Below are 19,859 nucleotides of genomic sequence, written 5' to 3'. Positions count from 1 at the left end.
CAGTTTTCTTATCTGGCCATGATCAGGAAGGTGAGAGCAAGCCAAGAAAACGTCTCTGGAATAAGCAGAAATAATAGTGTGAAGAAACAAGATCAGGAGACAGATCAAATTTTAGATTTACTCACCAAGCAATCCTGAGCATTTGTAATGCATAAGGCCATGTATAAGCACAGTGAAGAAACTGTATTTGCACTCGAGTAGTTTACACTTCATGTGATTGATTAAAGGTGAGGGCGGATAAATAAATTATAAAGAACTAGAAAATGTGAACAAAATAGAGTCCTCTTAAAACATGGTTACTGATACACTTTAAACTTTATAAATACTTCATTTCAGCAGGCCTATTCTCTTTTGGTTCTCATTAGTTCTACCAGGAAGGAAGATCTTGAACTCTCAACACTTCATTAACTGAAAGGAGAAACTGGCGATCCCCATTGCAAACAGTGTCACGCTGTATTTTCATTCTCTGAGACACCAACCAATAGCATCCAAACAGCATTTCCTGAAAGCCAATCAGGGATCAGGAAAACTTGCTATCTTGTCACCAATGTCATTAGACATTTGATGTAGCCCCCAGGTTAATTACCAAGTGAATATCTCATTGAATTAATAAATGCTGGGGTTGTTGCCCTTGCAGTGAGGGAAGGCGGTATTGAATGACTCATCCCACACGTTCTGGTTGGCACTCAGTGGTGCTAGTTATTTGACAGGTCAGCCTGACCTGGATTATGTCATAGAAAGCCATAGGAGGCAGCTGTGAAAGCAGATCTAAGATCTTAGCCCAAGGCTCACGCTAAGAATTCTGTACACACTTAAGAAATTCCAGTAGCATATGATGGAAGACAGTCTCCCTCTGAATCTAAACATGTTTTTCCACTGATTTAATTGGAAGAAATGTTTTATTTTGGTGTAGTATTTTTCTGGAAATAAGCTCCAAAAGTATTTCTAAGTTTCAGGATCTTGAACAATATGATGATACAGTAAAAGTCTATTACTAGCTGGGTGTCAGGGATTTATACCTCTAATCCTAATTACTCAGAAGGCTGAGATACAAAGATGAAGATTCAAAGCCATCCCAGGCCAACTTTGAACCTATAGAGACCATGAGACACCTATCTTCAAAAAGCCAGATGTGGAGATGTGGCTCAAATGAAGAGACCCAATCTTGAGTGAAAAAGCAAAGGAAACAGATAAAATTAATCACAGTATAATATCTAGGATAGTATTTACACATATTACCTACATTGATAAATACCTTTTAGCATGTTCAGATTTAATGTGTGTATTAAATATATTTATCTTTAAAATATTATCTTTTCTATTTAATATGAAATTATTGTTCTGATATTTTATTTCAGTGTGCATGTGTACACATGCATGCATGTGCATATTTGTGTATGTGTCATTGTATGTGCTGGTACTAGGGTTTAAATTCAGGGTCTGGGCTCTGTCTGTTGGCTTTAGAGCTCAGGGCTGGCACTCTACCACTTTAGTCACACCTCCACTTTTGGTTTTTTGGTAGTTCATTTGAAATAAGATTCTTGTGGACTTTCCTTCCCCCAGCTATCTTCAAATTGAGATTCTCAGATCTCCGCCTTTATTTATTTATTTATTCATTTATTCATTTATTTGGGTAGGTCATGGAGCTTAAACTCAGGGCCTGGGTACCCTCTCTCAGCTCTTCAGCTCAAGGCAAGCACTCTACCCCTTGAGCCACAGCGCCACTTCCCGGTTTCTGGTGGTTTATTAGAGATAAGAGTCTCAGGGAGCCGGGCGCCTGTAATCCTAGCTACTCAGGAGGCTGAGATCTGAGGATCATGGTTCAAAGCCAGCCTGAGCAGAAAAGTCCGTGAGACTCTTAGGTCTAATTAACCACTAGAAAACCGAAAGTGGTGCTGTGGCTCAAGTGGTAGAGCGATCGCCTTGAGCTGAAGAGGGCAAGGATAGAGCCCAAGCCTAGAGTTCAAGCCCCACGACTGACAAAAAAAATAAAGAGTCTCATAGACTTTCCTGCCTGGGCTGGCTTTGAACTGTGATCCCCAGATCTCAGCCTCCAGAGTAGCTAGAATTACAGGCGTGAACTACCAGCACCCAGCCAGATCTCAGCCTCTTGAATAGCTAGGACTATAAGCATGAGCCATAGTACCCAGCTTATTGTTTACTTTTTAAATACTGTCTTCAAAGTTTAGTGTATATTTTACAACCTACCTCCCCTTCAGGAACTTCCATGTATTCACTTATCTAGAAGAGTAAGGAGAGCATTGTTCAACTTTGTATTGCAAGCAAATTGCTAAGCCAGTTGAAAATGACTCATCCATGCATGTAAGAGGTGTTTAAAAATGACTTAGCTAGGTTTAGCTACAAATTCACTAAAAATGACAAAAGCTTGGCATCTCTTTTTCCACTTTGTACATGTATATGTATGTGTATCTGTATCTGTCTTAAAGTATTCTCTCTGTAGTCAATTTGCAATTACCTTGGGTTCCTAGAAGGTCATCTTCATGACTGCAGATTCAAACTATCCATTGGGGGCAAAATCCCTCAGGGCCAGACCATCCACAGGCAACGATGACTTGTTTATCTTAACCAATGATGGTAATGCTAATAATTTCTCCAGAACTCTCTCCCCAAACAAGAAATAATATGCCAGGTGCTGATGGATCATGTGTGTAATCCTTGCTACTCAGTAGGAGGCTAGGATCTGAAGATCTTGATTCAAAGCCAGCCTGGGCAGAAAAGCTCATGTTAACCACCTGAAAACTGGAAGTGGAGCCCTGGGTCCAAGTGGTAGAGCACTAGTCTTGAGTGGAAAAGTTCAAGGATAGCACCAGGCCCTCCATTCCAGCCCCATAATTGACTAATAATAATAATAATAATATCAACCAGGTCAGATATGCACCAGGATGCTAATAATTATGCATATCCTTTTCCTCCTATCCACAGTTCTTTGCCTATAAAACCTATAACTCATAACTCTACTCTGGAAGATGGTTGAGGATATTCTGAAATGCAGTCTTCTCATGGCTAGTGTGGAATCAATCTCCTTCTCTGACCTTTGCCATGTCTCTTTGTTTGGAGTGTAGTGATGAGTGGCTAGACCTGATGTGTGAAACATCTGGAATTTGGGCCTGGGGTCTAAATACTGGTTTCTTGCCTGCATTGTTTCACCTCTTTATTTTTAAGTTGCATCAGTGGGAAGTCCAGCTTCTGTCTTGCAGCTTAGGCCTCATTGGGACATCTACTTCCTGTCCTGAAATGAACAGTGTGACCCTGGAGGAAACTTTGCTTCGGGTCACAACTTTCTTCTTTCAGTCCTTTTCTTCTAGTCAGGAAGAAAATAAATTCTCAATGACAAATAAACAAACAAATTACAAACAAAACCAAAAAAGGAAACACCCTCTTTCTTCATAAATACATATTAGAGGTAAAAAGGTAACACACAACAAAAACAAAGACAAGGGCTAGGAATGTGGCTTTGTGGTAGAGTGCCTGCCTTGCATGCATGAAGCCCTGGGTTCAATTCCTCAGTACCACATAAGCAGAAAAAGCCAGAAGTAGTGCTTTGGCTCAAGTGGTAGAGTGTTAGCATATACTGGTTTCCTGCCTGCATTGTTTCACCTCTTTATTTTTAAGTTGCATCAGTGTGAAGTCCAGCTTCTGGACTATTGACTGTCAAGTGCCAGTGACTCACACCTGTAATGCTAGCTACTCAGTAGGCTGAGATCTGAGGATAGCAGTTCAAAGCCAGCCAGGGCAGGAAAGTCCATGAGACTCGTATCTCCAATTAACCACCAGAAAACCAGAAGTGGTGCTGTGGCTTAAGTGGTAGACCCAGGCTCAGAGTTCAAGACCCCTTATCAACAGACCAAAAAAAAAAAAAAACTGTTGAATATATATATATGTATATCAGAATTATCTGAGAAGCTTATTTTTTAAAGGAAAACTCCTAATTATTGCTCTAACATTTGTAGTTGAAAATCTCTGGAGACATTTCTTCTTCTTCTTTTTAAGATGACTTCCTAGAGAAAACAATTTTTTTCTGCCAGTGTCAGGACTTGAACTCAGGGCCTACCTACTACTTTCCATTAGCCTTTTCCATTGAAGGCTAGCACTCTATCACTTGACCCACAGCTCCACTTCTGGCATTTTGATGGTTAATTAGAGATAAGAATTTTGTGGCATTTTCTTCCCAGGCCTGCTTCAAACCTAATCCTCAGATCTCAGCCCCTAGAGTAGCTAGAATTAAAAGCCGGAATTGCCAGCACACCGAAAAATAATCTTTTCTGGCCTCTAATCTCACACTTTAATTATTCCTCTGCCATTATCATGAAAACAATTTCAAGTCTTTATCTTTAAAAAAAAATCCTTTCTTTTATCCCACATGACCCACACCCAATTAGTCTGTTATCTCTTCCTCCTTTCTTTAGCCTTCTTTAAATTGTTATCTCCACTTACCATTTCCACATCCTCAGTTCCTGTTCAACCATCAACCTTGGGCAATCTGGCTTCCTTCACCAAAACTGGTAAAGCTCACTTTGCCAGTTTTCAATGAGTTTCTTGCTACCAATTTCAGCCTGGTTCTTATTGCTGTGCATGGTGACAGCTAAGCAGTCAGTGGCTCTGGCTGCTGACCCTATTCAATGCCACCCCCACCCCCCCCCCACCCCAGGTTTTTCCTGAATCTGGCTCCCACATCAAATTCACAGCTCCCTTCCTCCTTTGGAGGAGGGGAGATTCTTCTTTCCCTTAATTTCTGTTTCTCTCTGGAGTTCCATTTTTCCCTTCTCTTGGTATGAAATGAGGTTATCTTCTTCTTACCATCTTTCACTTAAGACTAGTGCTCTACCACTTGAGCCACAGCTTCACTTCTGGCTTTTTTTGCTGGTTAATTGAAGAAGTGTCAAGGACTTTCCTCTCTGGACTGGCTTCAAACTGTGATCCTTGGGCTGGGAAGGTGGCTCAATGGTAGAGTGTTTGCCTTGCATGCATGAGGCCCTGGGTTCGATTCCTCAACACCACATAAGCAGAAAAAGCTGGAAGTGGCACTGTGGCTCAAGTGGCAGAGCACTCACCCTGAGCTAAACAGCTGAGGGACAGTGCCCAGGTCCAGAATTCAAGCCCCATGACCAAAAAAAAAACTATGGCCTCAAATCTCAGCCTCCTGAGTAGCTACAGTGAGCCATCTGCACCCAACATCACTCTTGGTTCTCTGTAGAAATTGGAATTTTCTGTCTTCAAATATATCCTGTTCTCCACTCACTGTGAGCTAAACAGCTGAGGGACAGCGCTCTAACTAATACATTTTTTTCTCCCCTTCAAGAGACTTCTTGCAAGGTGTTAGGTGGCTCACATCTATCATAGCTACTCAGGAGGCTAAGGGTCTGAAGATCATGGTGTGAAGCCTGCAGTAAAGTCCTTGAGACTCATATCTCCAATTAATACTCACATCTCCAGAAAGTAGGAAGTGGTGCTGTGGCTTGAAGTGGAAGAGAGCTAGCAGAAAAGCTCAGGAACAGTGCCCCAGGACCCTGAGTGCAAGCCCCATGACCAACTCCCTTTCTTCTCCTCCCCAACCCCTCCCCCCCCAAAAAAAAGACTTCTCTGGCTTTCTGATGGGTCTAAATCAGTGTTTAGTAGGAAGGTCTCTGACTAAGAGTTCTTCCCTAGGCAGTCTTTTCCTGAGGCTCCAAGTGTGACTTCAACACGTTTCCCTATGGCATACCAGCACGCTTCTTCTCTTCCCAATACATAGAATGTTTTGCAATTCCCTGTTCACATGTCCAGTTTTCTCACTTAAACCTAAGAGCTGTGAGGGCAGGGGCACCCAGTTTGTTCTCTGTTAGCTCCCTGAATGAGAGAATACATAAATAAGGGGCATATCAAAGAGAAAATTCTTCCATGAGCTATCACCACAGAAATTGAATTTTAAGTATAGAATAAGACCAAGAAAACAGAGCATGGAAATTCCACCTCTAACATGAAATAAAAATGGCATGCAGGCATGCTGTCCTTGTCCCACCTGCTGAGAGATGTCACATCGTGGTATTTCCAGATGCTTCTGCATTATGAGCTTTCCAGAACACAGCCCTCATGACAGATGACGCAGTTTGTGATCATGGGCCTGGACTGACTGGTCAATATGGGAACTGAAACTCATGTGACACATCAGCTTCTCAACATCACCATAAGCCATGATAAATTAAACATTCAGAATCGAGCCACAAGTCTTCAATGGAAAATGAGACTCAACAGCCTTCATTTCTAAAGTGTTTCAGGTTTCATCAGTGTTCTGATTAGATTAGTTTTCATTTATTTCAAGTCCTTTGTTAAGAAGTCTTATTATCCTTAAATAGTTGCACAAAAGAGTTCTTCCTCAATATGTTAACTTATGGGTCCAATGCACCATTGCTTCATTCCTTCCATCATGCCCTCCTTCCACCATACTACATATAAAGAAATTCAAAACATTCCAACTAGGCTGGGGCCAGTGGTTCATGCCTGTAATTCTAGCTCCTCAGGAAGCTGAGACCTAATGATCAAAGTTCAAATTAATTCAGGTAAAAAAAAAATCCATGCGACTCTTTTCCAATTAATGAGCATATAGCCAGAAGTGGGGCTGTAGCTCAAGTACTAAAGCAACAGCCCAGTGGAAAAGAAATTAAGGTAAAGCACCTAGACCATGAGTTCAAGCCCCAGTGCAGTGGCACACACACACACACACACACACACACACACATACACACACACAAGATTTAAAAAATGGGGAGAATGAAAGAAGGGGTAATGATGACCAAAGAACTATTGTATGCATAATCTGACTAATGGAATTATAGTCCCTGTGTACAACAACATAACAACAATAACAACAATAATAATAATAAATACACTACACTAAGCATACTTTTCCTGAGGACCCTCCCCATGGTGCAACATTGTAACATTGTTTGCTGGGTTCATAGGCAAGGAGTGACACAGTATCAATCTAAGATACAATGTCACTATGAAAGCACTTTCAGCGAAGAGGGAAGTCATTAAAGCCGGCTTCTTTGTTTCCATTTGGTTTGTGGGGTGAATACTGCAGAAGACTTGAGTATGAGTATCTATTATCCACTCTGCAACTCTAAACAACTCTTAGTCTCTCTGGCATATGCATGCATGCGTTACATGTATGTTCCCTAATGCAGTTCCCTAAATTCAGTAAGGAAGGGATCATAATAGTCTTATTTTTTTTTGTTTTTTTGGGGGGGTGGGGGGTCCGGTTGTGGGGCCTGAACTCTGGGCCTGGGCGCTGTCCCTCAGCTCTTCAGCTCAAGCTAGCGCTCTACCACTTGAGCCACAGCGCCACTTCCAGCTTTTTTCTTTTTGCTTATGTGGTGCTGAGGAATTGAACCCAGGGCCTCATGCATGCAAGGCAAGCGCTCTACCACTGAGCCACCTTCCCAGCCCAATAGTCTTATTTGTTTTAAAGATTACTGTTGAGACAGGGATAGAGCTCTTAACTAGTACATTAAAAAGAAGAAAAGGGATAAAAGAGGCTGGGAATGTGGCTTAGTGGTAGAGTGCTTGCCTACTATGCATGGAGCCCCGAATTTGCTTCCTCAGTACCACATAAGCAGAAAAAGCTGGAAATGGTGCTGTGGCTCAAGTGGTAGAGTAGTAGCCTCAGGGACAATGCCCAGGCCCTGGCAAAAGCAAGAGAAAAGGAGGGGAAAGGAGGGTTATACTATGCAGAAAATGAACTATACAACTTGTGGGAGGGAAAAAAACTGGGGGAGAATGAGGGAGGGGTGCCGTTGTCTAAAAAGAAATGCAATTTTTACTTGACTTATAACTGTCACCCCTCTGTACATCACATTTAAAATAACAATAAAATTTTTAAAGGGAGTCTTTTGGTGAGCTGTTGTTATTAGCAGAGTCTAGACTGCAATTCTGTTCACTGCAACTTGCTTATAGGAAGAACCATATTCTCAATAAGTATAGTCAATATTCTTTTATTAGTTGCTCTTTCTGAGTTTTTAATCAATGGTGCTGAGGATAAAACCCAGGGCTTCTGACCTGCTAGGCAAATGCTCTATATCCCTAAGACTTCATGTGTTTATATTTTGGCAGGTTGCTAGGGTTTAAACTCAGAACCTCACACTTGCTTATTGTTTATGGCTGATGCTCTCCCACTTGAGTTACACTTTGGGCCATGCAATTTACTGGTTCATTCGAAATAGAATCTCTTTTCTGCCTGGGCTGGTTTTGAACCTCAGTCCTCTAACTATCAGCCTCCTCAGTAGCTAGAAATATAGGTGTGAATATAGGTGTCACATCTGGTTCAAATTAATGTTTCATTTTTCCTTTCTCAAATTTTTGTCAGGAGAGACTCTTCTAGCTTTTGGCCTCAAGGAAACAGAGCCTATTGGCATTTTAGGATTTAAAGAGATTCAGGAAAGAATCTTTCCTTAAAATAAACCATCACAACCCATAATATCCACAGGAAGCCAACCTATGCTACACACTCCCATTTCCAACAGTCCTTACATCCATCTCCACATCTCTCCACCCAGTGTAAATAAAGCTGATGACTGAAGACTTTGGGCAGGTGAAAGTCTAGGGACTCTCTCTGAAATGCTCTGCAGGGAAAGAGTGTAGTTTTAATGATTTAATTTATGCATATATATGTTTCTTTCTACCTTCTACCCTAGCACTATTCTCAGGAACCTATAGTTTGTGGCCACTGTTGGAAGAGAATCTATCCTTTGGAAGATAAGAATCATTGTGAAATGCAAAGCAGTCAGCTGCCCAGCAGCCGGTGTTCTTAGAGGCAGGCCTAATTACTGACAGATCAAGAGGGGGCTTGAAATGAATGATATAAAATGAGAAAACAATTAAACAGAGGTTGATAGTTCACCCCTGGGTAGGGAGCTACTTGGGCTCTCATGCCCCCACGGAGTCTGCTTGGCACTGAGTCAGATCTTATTACATTTCTACACGTAGCTCTCTAAGCTGGCTATCAAACAATGGGTATTCTACTTCCTTTTCTATTTTTCTTTCTACTCCATTTAGGGTACCTGTAGGAAAGGAAATAATTTAGCTCATGGGGAGAGGTTGAGTACAATTACGGTAGCCTGTATAGCTTCCCAGCTATACAGGGGAAAAAAATCAGCATTCATATTTTGCCCAATGCCATATCATACATTCATAAACTATTGCCTGACATTATTTTGGAGAAAGAAATTCTACTCAACTTGTCTCATTGCTAGAATTACAGGAATGGTTTTTTAAATGTTTAGAAAAAACTCAATCAAATCCTACTCAGGAGACTGAGATCTGAATAACGTGGTTCTAAATTAGCCCAGGCAGGAAAGTCTGTGAGACTCTTACCTCCCATGAACCAACAAAATCCAGAAAAGGAGTTATGGTGAAAGTGTCAGAATACTAGCTTTGAGCTAAAAAGCTAAGGGGCAGTACCCAGGCCCTGAGATCAAGCCCCAGCACAAACACAAAACAAAACAAATACTTGAATCAATAGAATTTTCCCATGAGAATATATATATATCCCAGAATATTTTGCACATTGGACTCAGGCAACTTCCAACATTCTTTATTCTGTACCACCTCAGGATATCAGACTTGCCATTACCTTTCCTCTAAACTTTTCCTCTTCATCAAGACAAGTCATCCTTTACCTATTAATTATTGATCTCTTCCTTGAAGATTCTTCTCATGAGCTTGTTTTAACCATTGCACCAGGATGCAAAAGGATTGAATAAAGCTGAAAACCCCCAAAGAGCATCACATGCACTTTTGCTAGAGCTTTGCCAAAGATATGAGAGGCCCCATCACACACAGACACACAATCTTGCCTCTTCCCTGCGGACGGTCTGTAAATGAAAACAGTGTGCCTATTAGCTATGAAGAATAAGTCTGAACTCACAGTGTTTTTATTGTATTTCACATCCATCTATCCCAGTGACTCCTGTGCACTTAGACATCACTCGGCAAATCCTTTGAATCATGGCATTACTCTAGCCACACACCAGACCTGTGAGAACTCTCCACAGGCCACTGAGGCTAGAGGATTGGAACACTTAGGTGATTCTGCTTTGCCTTCCCAATTGGAAGGATCGTTGCCTAAACCATTTGAGTATATATTGTCCCCAAAGACCCATGTCCTTTCAGCAATTTCAGTAGGTGGCGCTCTTTCCACCTATCAACTTCCTTTGCTTGGTAGAAGGAACCTCAAGTCATTCATGGAAGTCAGAAGCTGATTAAAGACCCACTTCTAAGGTAAGGGACAGTGGCTACAATGAAATTCATTCCCTTGAGCTGGGAATGTGGCTTAGTGGTAGAGTGCTTGCTTAACATGCATGAAGCCCTGGGTTGGATTCCTCAATACTACATAAACAGAAAGGGCCAGAAGTGGTGCTGTGGCTCAAGTGGTAGAGTGCTAGCCTTGAGCAAAAGAAGCTCAGGGTCAGTGCCCAGACCTTGAGTTCAAGCTCCAGGACTGGTAAAAAAGAAAAGAAAAGAAATTCATTCCCTTTGTGATTTCTGACCAAAGCAAGGAGCATAAGAGGCATTTTAATGCAGCTGGCTACATTCCCAGGAAGATTATGGGACTCTCCTCACCCTCCTTGCCAGGATTGCTGACACAGGTGCTATGTTTCATTTGCTCATCAGAGAGGATGAAGAAGGTGATGCATGCCTGTAATCCCAGCACTAGGGAGGCTGAGACAGGAGAGCCAAGAGTTAGAAACCAGCCTGGAAGACATGTGAGAACTTGTCTTTAAAAAAAAGATTTTAAAAAATGATAAAGAGAAGGAAGGAAGGAAAGAAGGAAGGAAGGAAGGAAGAAAGAAAGAAAGAAAGAAAGAAAGGAAGGAAGGAAGGAAGGAAGGAAGGAAGGAAGGAAGGAAGGAAGGAAGGAAGGAAGGAAGGAAGGGAAAGGAAAGGAAAGGAAAGGAAAGGAAAGGAAAGGAAAGGAAAGAAGGAGGCAAGAAGGAAGGGAGGCAGGAAGAAAGAGAGGGAGGAATGGAGGGAGGAAGGAAAGAGGAAGGAAAGGAAAGAAAACATGATTAGTAAAACCAGATGGACATACACACACACACACACACACACACACACACACACACACACACACACACGTTATTGCTTTAAATATATAAATTGGCTGGGCACCAGTGGCTCAAGTTGTAATATTAAATACTCAGGAGTCTAAGATCTGAAGATGGTGGTTCAAAGACAGCCAGGCAAGAAATGTTATGAGACTCTTTTTTTTTTTTTTTGTCAGTCATGGGGCTTGAACTCTGGGCCTGGGCGCTATCCCTTAGCTCTTCAGCTCAAGGCAAGCACTCTACCGCTTGAGCCACAGTGCCACTTCAGTTTTCTAGTAGTTTATTGGAGATCAGAGTCTCACGGACTTTCCTTGCCTGGGCTGGATTTGAACCGTGATCCTCAGATCTCAGCCTCCTCACTAGCTAGGATTACAGGCGTGAGCCACCAGCATCCGGCCCATCATGAGACTCCTTTTTGTTTGTTTTTGGGTCTGGTCATGGGGCCTGAACTCTGGGCCTGGGTGCTGTCCCTCAGCTCTTCAGCTCAAGGCTAGCTCTCTACCACTTGAGCCACAGTGCCACTTCCGACTTTTTTCTTTTTGTTTATGTGGTGCTGAGGAATCAAACCCAGGGCCTCAGATATGCAAGGCAAGCGCTCTACCACTGAGCCACCTTCCTAGCCCCCTCTCCCCCATGAGACTCTTATCTCCAATAAACCACCTAAAACTGAAAGTGGACCTGTGGCTCAAAGTGGTAGAGTACTAGCCTTGAGCACAAAAGCTCAGGGATCAGCATCCAAGCCTTTAGTTCAAGCCCTGTGATATATATGGCTGAGTATAGTATGGAAAAATAAAGATTGGGCAAACATGGATGTCTACATATGGGTCCCCTAGGAGACAGTAGAGTAACCTGAAAAGCCAGGCACTTAAGAGTCAGACAAACCTGGATTTAAAAAATCATTCCAGTTCTCTAATCCCAACTATGTTACCAACCCATTAATTCTCAGTAAGATATTACCTGCCTTTCTTGGTTGTAATAAGCATTAAACTAACATTAAATAATCAATGTAAGACAATTATCTCAATGCTTTGGTGCACAGCTCATAGTTCACAAATAACAATTGTCTTCAGAATGCTAAGAAAAGGTAAATGAAGATACTGAGGTTTGTTGGTGGGGATGGGGGTAGGGTGGATGGGTGGTATCCTGGGGCTTGAACTCAGGGCTGGGCTCTGTTCCTAAGCACTTTTGCTTAACAATACACTCTACCACTATGGTACACCTTTTTAGTGGTTACTTGGAGATGACAAGTGTAAACCACAGTGCCTGGTTTGAGGTTTTTTTTTTTTTGTAATTATTATTATAAAAGTGATATACAGCCAGGCACCAGTGGCTCATGCCATTCATCCTAGCTATTCAGGAGGCTGAGATCTGAGGATCGCAGTAGAAAGCCAGCCGAGGCAGGAAAGTCCATGAGACTCTGATCTCCAATAAACCACTCAGAAAATGGGAAGTAGCACTGTGGCTCAAGTGGTAGAGCACTAGCCTTGAGCTGAAAAGTTGAGGGACAGTGCCCAGGCCAAGAGTTCAAGCTGCATGGCTGACAATAATAAATAAATAAATAAATAAATAAATGAATGTGATTCACAAACAGGTTACAGTTTCATAAGACAAGTGAAGAGTACATTTACATTTATTTTTAGACAATGTCACCCCCTCTATTTCTCTCCCCATTTTTTCCTCCCATTGAGTTTTTTTTTTTAAGTTGCAAAGAATCATTAAAAAATTAATCTGGGCTGGGAATGTGACAGTGGTAGAGTGCTTGCCTAGCATGCATGAAGCCCTGGGTTCCATTACTCAGTACCACATAAACAGAAAAGGCCAGAAGTAGTGCTGTGGCTCAAGTGGTAGAGTGCTAGCCTTGAGCAAAAGAAGCTCAGGGACAATACCCAGGCCCCCAGGACTGGAAAAAAAAATTAAATTGAGGTTTTGTTGTTGTTGTTTTGTTTGTTTTTATCAGTTATGCGGCTTGAACTCTGGGCCTGGGCACTGTCCCTCAGCTCTTCAGCTCAAAGCTAGAGCTCTACCACTTGAAGCCACAGTGTCACTTCTGCTTTTCCGGCAGCATATTCGAGATAAGGGTCTCACAGACTGTTCTGCCTGTGCTGGCTTTGAAGCATGGTCCTCAGATCTCAGCCTCCTGAGTGGCTAGGATTACAGGCGTGAGCTGCCAGCACCTGCCCTTAATCTGAGTTTTGAAAGGAGGATTCTTTTCTTTTCTTTTCTTTTCTTTTCCTTTTTCCTTTTTCTCTTTCTTTCTTCCTTCATCCTCTTTCTTTCTTTCTTTCTTTCTTTCTTTCTTTCTTTCTTTCTTTCTTTCTTTCTTTCTTTCTTCTTTCTTTTTGTCCAGGGGCTTTAACTCAGGACCTAGGCACTATCACTGAGCTTCTTTTGCTCAAGGCTAGCACTCTACACTTGAGCCACAGTGCCACTTCTGGCTTTTTCTGTGGTATTGAAAAATCAAACCTAGGGATTCCTGCATGCTAGGCAAGCACTCTACCCCCAAGCCACACTCCCAGCCCAACTGGAGGATTCTTATATCATTGAATAGTAATAATAGTGAGAAAAATTGAGATGAACCTGAATGTGTATGTGTGTAGCTGTTTTTTTTACTATTGAAATTTCTAACTAAAGTTGAAAACTTGGAGATGGGCACCAGTGGCTCATACCTGTAATCCTAACTGATCAGGAGTCTAAGATCTGAGGATCAAGGTTTAAAGCCAGCCTGGGCAGACAAATCCACAAAACTCTTAATTCCAGTGAATCAGCAAAAAACAAAAACAAAAACAAAAAAAGCAGAGTAGATATGTGGCTTAAATGGTAGAGGGTCAGCCTTAAGCATAAAAAGCAGGGCTGGGAAGGTGGCTCAGTGGTAGAGCACTTGCCTTGCATGCCTGAGGCCCTGGGTTCGATTCCTCAGCACCACATAAGCAAAAAGAAAAAAGCCAGAAGTGGAGCCGTGGCTCATGTGGTAGAGTGCTAGCCTTGAGCTGAAGAGCTGAGGGACAGAGCCCAGGCCCAGAGTTCAGGCCCCTGACTGGACCCCCAAAAAATAAAAAATAAATATAAATAAAAGCATAAAAAGCAAAGCAAGAGCATGAGGACCTGAGTTCAAGACACAATACCCATTCCCCTCCCCCCACCCCCGGCCAAACAAAAAAGTTAAAAAAATTAGCCTCTCAAAATAAAATGAGATTTTTAACTGAGTTACTAATTTGGATCCAAATGAAAAGTAGATTAATAGAATCTGAATTTACATGGAGAGAGATTCCCAAAATTGTGGGAGGCTGGCCTTTGCAACTTACCTTGTGGAAGAATTTCCATAGTGTGTATTCCAGTCATGTTCCTGATATTCTCTTTATGACACCCATGGCAAAACCACAACAGGATTAAACTTTTGAGTTACATCTCATTTCATTTTAAATTAGTATACATTAAATAGCTCTTGATTTCAGTAATTTACTATGACATTATTTATATTTGTTCCTTAGAAATTTTCAAATTAGCCAGGTGTCAGTGGCTCATGCCTATAATCCTAGCTAGTCAGGAGGCTGAGATCTGAGGATCATGGTTTGAAGGCAGCACATGCAGGAAAGTCCAGGAGGTTCTTATGTCCAATAAACTACTGAGAAAAACCAGAAATGGAGCTGTGGCTCAAGTGGTATAGTACTAGCCTTGAGCAAAAAGAACCTCAGGGACAGTGCTCAGGCCCTGAGTTCAAGCCCCAGGACTAGCACCAAAATAAATAAATAACCCAATCAAATAAGTTTATGAAAAAGTAAATACAAATCACATTAAGAAAAGAGCCTAGAGGACTGGGAATGTGGCTCAGTGGTAGAGTGATTGTGTAGCATGCATGAAGCCCTGGGTTCAATTCCTCAGTACCACATACACAGAAAAAGCCAGAAGTAACACTGTGGCTCAAGTGGTAGAGTGCTAGCCTTGAGAAAAAGAAGCTCAGGGACAGCACTCAGGCCCTGAGTTCAAGCCCCAGGACTGGCAAAAAGAAAAAGAAAGAAAAGGAGAAAGAAACGAGCTTAGCCTGGTACTGCATAGCTCAGACCAGTAATCCTAACTACTCAGGAAACTGAGATCTGAGAATAGAGGTTTGAAACCAGCCTAGTCAGCAAAGTTCCTGAGACTCTTATCTCTTATTAACCATCAGAAAACTGGAAGTGGTGCTGTAGTTCAATGTGGTAGAGTACTATCCTTAAGGAGAAAAGCTCAGGGACAGCACTCAGGCCCTCAGTTCAAGCTCCACTATTGACAAAGAAAAAAGAAGGAAGGAAGGAAGAAATGAAGGAAAGAATGAAAGAAAGAGAAAGAAAAGAAAAAGACAGGAAACTATTAAGGGCCTCATAATATGATTCCTGGCTTTAGGAAATAATTATTAACAATAATTCATATCATGACTAATGGACTTTATCTCAAGTATTTCATGTGTCAAAGATTTCTTTAAATTAGCACCCTATCTATGCTAATTTAAATACGGACTTTCTCCTCGTATTCAGTAATGTCATCAAACAAAAGGAAGAAGAAAGCTTGCTCCTAGCAATGCAAGCTGTGCTATTTGAAGGTCAATTGTTCTCTGAGTATGCAGGGAATTTTTTTTTATCAAGTTACCTTTCAGATATATGCTTCCAGAAATGGAAAACAACAGACTATAATAAAATGCTTTGTTAAGCCACCATAATTCTTTCAAAGCAGTATGTAACCATTCTTTCTGTTTAAGGGAAAAATCAGTTTCCTAAAGAAAATGTCCTATTTTGCAGGTTGGGAGCAAATAGAACATACCCAGTTTTTGTTCTTGTTGTTGATGTGTGTGTGTGTGTGTGTGTGTGTGTGTGTGTGTGTATGTGTGTGTGTGTGTGTGTGCGTGTGTGTATTTACGTATACATGTATACATGTGTATAAGTTTTTTTTTTTTTTTTAAGGCACTGTAAAGCAAACTTCTATCAGCTCCTTAATGGACAGCAGCAGACACAGGAAGCTGTCTCCACCCTAAGAGGCTTAGAGACTGAGCAACTGAGTTAGACTAGCAGGTGCCCCAGCCAATCAAGTCAATTTTCTTACCCCGACTAGCATGTCGTGGGACTTATTCTATTAGTCTTTTTTCTGTTAAGGAAGCAAGGATTCCTTTGTGCAAGCAATGCTCTTATTTGTAGTGTGATGGTGTGTGTGTATGGAGGGGGAATGAAAGGTAAGGAATTTGCTAACAATTGACTTGTTAAAAACAAAATTATTTTTAAAGTGTAGATTATCCACACCTATAGGAAGAGGAATCTTAAGAATGCATATCATGAACAAAGCTGTCTCTGAACTACTTATTCAAATGTGAACTCGTGTCCAGTAAACAATGGATTATGTACACTAGATTCTACTTTTTTCATAGGAATAAGAGCAAAGATTTTTTTTAGATAAAAACACTGAAATCTGACAAATATTTCATTCACACTTGAGGACCTGTAGAATTTTATGTCTCTTTGTGAGAAGTCACAGTAGTCAAGAAGAATAACTTATTTTCTTTTAAATTAATGAATGTCATGGTGGTTAAGGGTGGGGTGGGGTGCAAAGAAAGAACTTGGCACGGAGATGTTCAGAGCCTGTTGCAAAACCAACTGCAAGCCAAGTATGATTCCAGAAAGACAAGAACCACCTGTTACAACTGAAAGGGGGAGGGAAAAGGGGGGACAGGAGAGAGTTTTTTGTGTGTATGTGCTGGTCCTGGGGCTTAAACTTAGGGCCTGGGCTTTGTCATTGAGTTTTTGTTTGTTTGTTTGTTTGCTTTTTGTTTTGTTTTGCTTTTGCGCAAGGCTAGTGCTCTATCACTTGAATCATATTTCCACTCCTGGCTTTTTGCTTGTTAATTGGAGATAAGAGTTTCATGGACCTTCCTGCCCAGGCTGGCTTTGGACTATGATTTCAAATCTCAACCTCCTGTGTTAGCTACTAGGATTACAGGCATGAGCCACTCTCACCTGGCTAAAAGAGAGGTTTTGAAATATGAACTCAGAAGATGACCTTAAAAATAATTTACCCAATTCTAAAATAAATTAACTAAAGGAACATAGTTACTTCTATCAAATACATTTGAGTATGGCATTGTCCATGTATTAAGCATTGAAAACCACACAATTATATGTATAGATATTCCTGTAGTCAGTCAGAAGTATAAGGTTTGTTACAGAGCCTGAGTAATCTATCTAGAGCCTTACCTGGAATCTGAATCCTGATAATAACCCTTGTGTAAGAGGGGCTATATCAGATGAAGAATCGAAACAGAGCTAGAGAGCAGGGTCAAAGTCACACAGGAAGAGATGGAGTCAAGATTCACTCAGTTCAGATCAACAGCTGAGCTGTCAATAACTCTGCAATCCTGTTTGCTACATAAATGGATGCTGTGATCTTTGGAGAACTTTGTTCCTTAGAACTGGAAAAAAAATCACAAAGAATCTTCAAACAGCTTATGTTTAAATGTACCTCAGGCTGGGAAGGTGGCTCAGTGGTAGAGTGCTTGCCTAGCATGCATGAAGCCCTGGGTTCAATTTTTCAGTATCACATAGACAGAAAAGGCCAGACGTGGCACTGTGGCTCAAGTAGTAGAGTGCTAGCCTTGAGCAGAAGAAGTTCAAGGACAGTGCCCAGACCCTGAATTCAAGCCCCAGTACTGACAAAAAATAAAATAAAATAAATGTACCTCAAATTGTCCATGAGACCTTCTCAAGGGCAATGAAGCACCACCTTTGAGTGAGAAAGCTAAAGGACAGTACCCCGTTCCTTAGTTTAAGCCCCACTACTGGAAAACAACAAAAAGGTTCATTAAGAAAGGGCAAGGGGGGCTGGGAAGGTGGCTCAGTGGTAGAGCGCTTGCCTTGCATGCATGAGGCCCTGGGTTTGATTCCTCAGCACCACATAAGCAAAAAGAAAAAAAGCCGGAAGTGGCGTTGTGGCTCAAGTGGTAGAGTGCTTGCCTTGAGCTGAAGAGCTGAGGGACAGTGTCCAGGCCCAGAGTTCAGGCCCCACGAACGGACCCAAAAACAAAAAAACAACAAGAAAGGGCAAGGGAAAGGGACAAGGCCAGGGGAAGGAGGTAAGGTGTGTGGCCTATGTCTTAAGAGTGTAAAGTGTTAAGCAGAATGTAAGGCCCTGCTACTGCAAAAAAGAAAAGGTGCATTAACAACTATTAGGGCTGGGTGTGTGGATTAAGTAGAGTGCTCGCCTAGTGGGCAGGAAGCCCTGGGTTCCATTCCTCAGTGCCACATACACACAAAATGCCAGAGGTGGCGCTGTGGCTCAAGTGGTAGAGTGCTAGCCTTGAGCAAAAGTAGCTCAGGGAGTGTCCAGGCTCTGCCCTGGGGGGGGGAAATATTATTAAGACCTTAATAGCACACTAGTGAACAGCTAGAAGTGATGAAAATCCAAGTCTAGATAAAATGGTTAGGGAAAAATAGTTTTGCTTGGGGCAAAACAGTCTACCCGAGATCTGAAATTAGATTGTTTCCAAGTTGAATATACAATGTTTCATTACAAAGTACTTGAGACAGCCTTCTTGGTAACAATGTAACACAGAAAGGGAGTCTTTTTTTAAAAAACACTTTGCAAAGGAAAAAATTTGACTTCATAAAATCATGAGGTCTATTCCTTTTCTTTTGTTTATGTGTGTTGTTATGTATATGTTTGAACACTGGACCTGGGCACTGTCCCTTTGCTTTTCCACTCAAGGCGGGCACTCTATCACTTGAGCCACAGATCCATTTTCAGCTTTTTTGCTCGCTAATTGGAGGAAAGAGTCTTAGGAACTTTCCTGCTTAGTCTGACTTCAAACTGTGATGCTCAATTTTGGCCTCCCGAATAGTAGATATAAGCCATCAGTACCTGGCCTTTTTCTTTCTTTTATTATTATGTTTTTAGTAAGTAGTTGTGAAAAGGTGTTTCATTTCTACAAGTCAGATTATAAGTACAATGCCTATCAATCAACGTCACCCCTTAAAATATTCTCACCCATCTTTCCCCACTTGTACCTTTTTTTCAGAAGATGAACTCTTGCTATGTTACCTATGCTGCCCCAGAGCTCCTGGAGTCAAGGGATTCTCCTGTGTGGACCTCTGTAGTAGCTCAGACTACAGGTGTGCTCCACCCAGCCCCACACTAGGCCTCATTTCTTATTCTTACTCTTTTCTTTCCTCCTTTTCTTTTCTTTTTTCTTTCTGTCTCTCTTTCCATGCCCATCCTGAGGCTTGAACCAATTTGCACAATCCTGGATTTGTTTTGCTGAAGGCTAGTCTTCTAACACTTGAGCCACAGCTCCACTTGCAGCAATTTTTGTTGTTGTTGTTTATTGGAGATAAGATCACATAGACTTTTCTGCTGGGGCTGGCTTTGAACTGTGATCCTCAGGCCTCAGGCTTCTGAGTAGTTCGAATTACAGGCTTGGGCCACCAGCACCCCGCAAGGCCTCATACCTAAGGGAATTACAGGAGTCCCCTTTCTAGGGATGGGCTATACATGGTCCAATTGGTGTTAAGAGTTATTGGGATTCCACCAAAGATATCCTTAAATTATCTATTTAAAAACTCGGCCGTGTGAGGACTTCTTCAAGGGAGAGGGGGTATATGCTAAACACTGCTACCTGCTCAGATTCCTAAGAGCTTTGTTCTTTACCTCATCCTCCAAACAAAATGGTAATGATCAGGAAAGGGAGCAGAACTATTCCGCCGCGCGAACAGAACCCACCCCGCCCCCTCCAATGTCAGCACACCC

Source organism: Dipodomys spectabilis, unplaced genomic scaffold (assembly GCF_019054845.1).
Source record: "Dipodomys spectabilis isolate Male_0828 unplaced genomic scaffold, ASM1905484v1 ptg000297l, whole genome shotgun sequence".
Lineage (NCBI taxonomy): Eukaryota > Metazoa > Chordata > Mammalia > Rodentia > Heteromyidae > Dipodomys > Dipodomys spectabilis.
This window is presented reverse-complemented; position numbering follows the sequence as displayed.